The sequence below is a fragment of the Limulus polyphemus genome, unplaced genomic scaffold (genome assembly GCF_000517525.1).
Source record: "Limulus polyphemus unplaced genomic scaffold, Limulus_polyphemus-2.1.2 Scaffold259, whole genome shotgun sequence".
NCBI lineage: Eukaryota > Metazoa > Arthropoda > Merostomata > Xiphosura > Limulidae > Limulus > Limulus polyphemus.
The window spans coordinates 260,612-267,026 of record NW_013665869.1 but is presented as its reverse complement, the minus strand read 5'-3'; the positions used below and the strand labels follow the sequence as shown (position 1 = coordinate 267,026).

At 35.5% G+C, this 6,415-nt stretch overlaps 1 long non-coding RNA gene across 1 annotated transcript in view; it reads right to left on the bottom strand.

Annotated features, from left to right (window-relative positions):
* LOC111085165 overlaps positions 1-6,095 on the bottom strand; it is a 9,683-nt gene extending 3,588 nt beyond the window's left edge. Inside the window, exons 1-2 of the long non-coding RNA XR_002610002.1 lie at positions 5,955-6,095; positions 3,672-3,675 (exon numbers count right to left, since the gene is read on the bottom strand). This is a non-coding gene — a long non-coding RNA (uncharacterized LOC111085165). The remainder of the gene's footprint in view (positions 1-3,671; positions 3,676-5,954) is intronic.
* Positions 6,096-6,415: the final 320 nt, after the last annotated feature.

Genomic DNA, 6,415 nt, shown 5'->3' with positions numbered 1-6,415 from the left:
AGACCAGTTTCTAAAGATTGCAAAGAACAAAAGGTGCATTGTTACTCACTTTAGGGAAATAACACAAAAAAAATCTTGAACACATATGTTGCAAAAGTCTTCAACCCTAACATGATTATGCAGCTAATATTTGGTTGAAGCTTCTTTGGCAGCAATGACAGCTGGAAGTCGTTTTGGATAATCTCCAAAAGCTTTGCACAATATGCTGGAGATATTTTTACCCACAGATTTTCGAGTGGATTTAGGTCTGGGCTTTGGTTTGCCCAGTCAGACTTTAATTTTGTTTCTCCAAAACCATTCTTGGGTTGCCTTTTATCTGTGTTTGAGATCATTGTCTTGTTGAAATGTAAACCTTCAACCGAATTTTAGTTTTTCAGATGACTTCTTCAGATTTATATCCAACATCTGTTTGTATATTTTGCACTGTCCATGATCCTTTGAATGCGTACAAGTTCTCCAGTGCCAGCTGCAGAAAAACATCCCCACAGCATTACGGTCCCACCACCATGATTGACAGTTGGGACTGTATTTGCCGGATCTTGAGCAGTATTGGGTTTCCGCCATACATACCTTTTGTCATTTAACGCAAAAAAGTTATATTTTGGTCTCATCTGACCATAGGATTTTCTGTCATATTGCTGTAAGGTTATTGAAATGTTTAAGGGCATAGTTCATTCGCGATCTACGATGCATCTTAGTCAGTAGTGGTTCCTTTCTTGCCACCCTACCAAACAAGCCTTTTTTGTGTAAGGTGCATGATATTGTCAAGGTGTGTACAGTAACTACAGTTGTTGCTATTGAAGTCTGCAGCTCCTTCAGTGTCATTGTTGGCTTGACTGTCGCTTCTCTGACGGTTTTTCTACTTGTTCGAGCGAAGACTTTCTTAAGACGACCTGATCTTCACAACCGATTTTACAGTACTTAATGGCAAATTGAGAGCCTTTAAGATTGACTGATAGCCTTCTCCGAAATTGTGCTTCTGAACAATCATCTCCTTTAGGTCTGTAGGGAGTTATTTTCTCATCATTCTCAATATGTAACAATAAATCAAACATTAACTTTCAAAATACTCTGCTTAAACCAAATCTGATAGCTCTATATGACCTAAACTATTTTTTCACATGACTCTATAATATAATTTGGTATCTGATAGAGTTATACAGAGGCACATGTATTTACTTTAGCATGGTAGTGACGTAAAGTTAAAGCAACGATGGTAAAAGCTGAGGAGGGTGAAGACTTTTGCAACATGCGTTTTCAAGATTTTCTTGTGTTATATTACTAAATTGGGTAACAATGCACCTTTTGTTCTTTGTAATCTTTAGAAACTGGTCTGATATTAATATAATAAATATTTTTGACCATGTGAGTTATGTATTTCACAAGAAAATACCTAAACTTTATTACCAGCACAAGTGGGGGTGAAGACTTTTGCAAGGAACTGTATTACTGCATGATAGCAAAGAAAGGAATACATTACATAAGCCCAGAATATTTAGACGGCAGAGTAATGTAACTAATAAATAATGTATGTTCAACGAGAACATTATAATTACAAGTCAGCGATTCCTGAAATACAATAAACCATATGAAAATCATTCCTAAAATATCTCTGTACGCTGGAGATCTCTCTTTCAGGTTTCGCTGACTTGTAACTCTAATCGATGTTTTCTTCGAACACGGATATATATATATGTATAAAATAAGTAAAAGGATTTATTATATTTACAAGATAAAAAGATATAATAATTAAAAACACTTGAGAAACACTGCCGTAGGAAATTTTCAAAATTAATTTTCCTTCACTTTCGCATGGTTTGTTTGTTTGTTTTGAATTTCGCGCAAAGCTACACTAGGGCTATCTGCGCTAGCCGTCCCTAATTTAGCAGCGTAAGACTAGAGGGAAGGCAACTAGTCATCACCACCCACCGCCAACTCTTGGGCTACTCTTTTACCAATGAATAGTGGGATTGACCGTCACGTTATAACGCCCCCACGGCTGAAAGGGCGAGCATGTTTTTTGGTGGGACGGGGATTCGAACCCGCGACCCGCAGATTGCGAGTCGAGTGCCCTAACCACCTGGCCATGCCGGGCCCTTTCGTATGGCAATGGTGGCCAATGAGAAAGTTATTCAGAGTTCGAACTGTGAGATAAAGCGCAAGAAAAACGAAATAAACTTTTGAATGGTAAGAACAATTATTCATCTTATACTATACAGAAAAAAGTACAAGTATTAACAGTAAGTAAGTTCACAAAATATATGAGAACGAAATTTATTATTCTATTATTGGTCATGAATTTCTCTTCAATTCGTTTACCTTTCTAAAATTTTAAAATGTCCGCAGATAGTGTTAAAGGTATGTTCTTTTACGCTATATATATATGGAATATACGAAGAGATTGATTTTTACAGCGGGTTTTTCTCACGCGTATTTAAATAATGTATATATTCAATCGGTAGGTGCCGTTAATCGTCTTGGGAGGTAGGCTATAGGAATGGGAAAAAAGAGCTACGTAGCGCCATCTATTACCTTAATTAAAACTCTTCTTGACTTCAAACACTATAAGTTCAGTTATGTTTTGAAGAACTAATATATCTAATTAATAATTTACATTATTTTATAAATTAATAGTATCGGTTTTTCTTCAAATGTTAACATCAGAAATATATTCTACTAAATCAGCAAAAAATAAGGTATTACGAAAAAAAAAAGCCCATTGGTGACTCAGCGGTAATTTTAATAACAATATGACGCTAAAATTCAAGACTTTATACAGATTCGTGCTTCTATGAAGAAAAACCTATATCTCCTTAAAATATTTTTGGTGAATGATATTTAAAGATTTTTCTAGAGATACATAAAGGTCGCACTCTCAAGTGACTCAGTGATAAGCTTAAAAGATTATGAGTTAAGAATCGAGGTTCGATACATATGGCACAGATAATCTATTGTGTAGCTTTATGCTTAAACACAATATGTATAAAGAGGCATTTTTCCTTACTAATATTTTTTCATAATTAAAAACAATCAATCGTCAACAGATACGCATATCTGATGATGACAAAACCTTGTCGAAACGTTGTATATTTGCTGTTATATTAAACTTATATTAAAGTTTTTCTTCATTACCCATTCAAGCCGTCTCCAAGCATTATGATATGCATATCATTTGTCATAACAAATGGTGACACAAAACTATGTACTGTACAAGAAGGATGGTCCTGGTCTTATGCTGCTCTTGGAATTATTACTTCCATCGTCGAATATGCTCATAATAACGGCAATGATTATGGACTATTGACCGATGTTACAGTTTCCATTCTAATGAGCTTCTGATGTCATGCAACCTCGAAAATCTTACCATTATATGTAGGTGTCAGGCCACTTTAAAGCAGAACAAAGGCATACGTAGGTTACTATATAGGAGTGCTGTGATTTCAGTTTCTTCTGCTATCTTTCTCATGAGAACAGCCGTTGATTCCAAGGTATGTCAAAAAGCTTGTAAGCCTTCGTTGATATCAAATATGTGTTCACCATCTTGTTAACAGTAGCGCTAAATATGCACAGCTTCGTATTAATGGTCAGTTAAGTTAAAAGGTTCTGTTTGACAGTTATAGTCTTCCTTTTTATTCTGGATTGGATTGGGGCGTAGTTTTGGAGCACGTAACTATCCTATATGTTCTACAGTGCACCTTTTCTATTTTCATGGAGATCATTGAAACATTCCTTCTTCGAAATGTTGCGTCCTTTGGTTCTACAAAATTTAATAATCTCGATTTACATATATCTTTCTTCAAAATGGATTTGACATACTCCTTCAGTCGCAAGTCTACTTGCGGCAGGACTGCAAACTGAATGATCAGAAATTCGCAGTTAATCACACACAGGTGCTAAAGCAAAACGTTATTATAAACTGCGATTAATTTTGTATGGTCTTTAATTAGAGTTATATATGAAGAACCCAAAACGACTTTTCCAAATTAGTTTCACCGCAGCGCAGACCAATAAATAATTTTAATGTAATCTGTTATCGATCATCACAACGTCTAGTCATGCTCTTTTTGACAGCTGTGAAACTTTCCAAAACCATGCGTAGTTTCCGTTGCAGAAGGCTCAGTTGTAAGGTTTTCATGTCCAAAGCACACTACAACTCTGTGATTGCTTCCCATCAAGTGTACGAGTACGACGGTTTCTTGACGCTCGTTTCAATAGCCCTAAATTACAGAAATCAATAAGCGTTACATCTAACAAATTAATCAGTATGTCTTCATATGAAATACCACGAATATCCGGATACGTCGTGGAATCGACTTGCTTACACGTGCCTTTTGTCGCTTTTCAATACGGAAATTCTTCTTGATTATGTTGCACAATGTTGCATTGGGCACGTGGATGGCTTTTTTGCCACTGATCTTTGTCTTCGTGGAATTCCACCTGATACAAGTAGTCACACTTTGCTTACCTTGGCTGGGGAACGACTTGTTGAGGCTTCTTTCTGGATGGTCCTGAGATTCCTGATTCATATTTCTTTGTTCTCCTATGCCTTTAAGTAAAATGAACATCTCCGTTTTGGAAATTCTAAATCCCTGATCGGAATACATCTTTATGACCTGAGTGTATGAATACTTTACCGCGAAAAGAGCTGTTATATACCATTCTTAAAGATAGACAACATTAACAACCAATATCCTTATAAGGGAAGAGTTTTACAATAAAGGGGAAAGAAAGAAAACAGTTATTGTCAAGTATTAGTTCTTCTCATTGTTATGCAGTAAAGCTTTCGAAAATTTATGTAAAATCACCCATCGTTGCTCTTGATCATGGGTGCTGTGAGTATTAATTTAAAACTTGGGATCTTCATCGTGTTAAGTGAATGATTCTTATAACACATCTCTGCAGTCCACAACATAGAACGTATATACTGAGGTTTGAGGATGAACAGTGAAATTTGAATTTGGGATTGATTAGAATGTGCATAAAATATCACTAAAATCTTTGTTGCATTAAAAATCCATAAATTAAATTTAAGCGAACAACAATAAAACTATGCAGTGAATCACAACAGTCATAATATTATTCACAATCCCAGTCACCGTTACAAAGGAGGAAACGATAATCTTCTGCACCATCCTAGTCACAGTCGAAGAAGGAGAAACGTTCATTAACCAACATTATCTCAATCACCGTTATATAAGGTGAAATGATAATTTAGCAACATATTCTGCACAATCCCAGTCACATTCACAGAAGATGAAATTATCATTTAGAAATATTTTTTGCACAATCCCAGTCACATTCACAGAAGATGAAATTATCATTTAGAAATATTTTTTGCACAATCCCAGTCACATTCACAGAAGATGAAATTATCATTTAGAAATATTTTTTGCACAATCCCAGCCATATTCGCAGAAGGGAGAGAACGACCATTTAGCAAGTTGCAGTTGGCTACAGATTAATTGCGTACACATCTATAAAAGTTTAACTTGTTTACAACACTGTATGTCTTGGACAAGAGATGGTTGTTTTTGCACCCTTTAGCAATGTGGCGTTTTTCTAAATTTTGTTAAGAGCCAAACTTCACAATAGATTATGTGTGCTTTGCCCATCACGAGTATCAAAACCGGATTTTTAGTACTATAAGCACGCAGAGTTATCGCTGACCCACTGGGGGGGGGGGTAAAATACTGCGTCAAATACAATGGTATTTAAAGACACATATTCATCTGGAAATCGTTTGAATGTTTTTTGTTATTTTTTCGATTTTCTCTACTTCTTTTTGTTGGGTTAACAAATAAGCAATACCAAAAACATTGTAATCTTTTATTGTAAATGCGGTTGTTTAAGCTGGTATAAATTTTGCCTTACGAATCAATCTGGAACATTAATATTCAGCCGACAATAATATTAATTTTCCCGAAAGCGCGCCGAAGGCCACCTGGAGGATTCACCTTTTTAACACCTCGCACCACTATACAGTAATGTGTTTACTGTCAGTCAGTCAGTAGACACTAAAATGACGTCACATAAGACACTCTTAACGTCGGAATTTGTACTGTTGTGGCGTCAGTAAAGCGTGCTCATGCCATGAATCACGAAAAGAATTGTTTACTCTGTAGACTACAACACAGCATGACATATAAACTTCAAAAGCAAGCTATAAATACGCGTATAAAATGAAGTTCGTGTTAGTAAGACATAGTAAGATAAAGAGCTAGATATGGACTGCATGATTGTGAGTTTATTCATAAAGAATGTATTGTGGCGATTTTTAAATTGAAATTATCGTAGATTTTATTGTAATAACAGAACAAAGAAGAAATAATTTGTCTTGTCAAATTGTGTGCTAAAGTAACTGAACCAGTCTGTATGGACTTTAACGAAAAATAGACTTTTATTTAAAGCTCTGTAT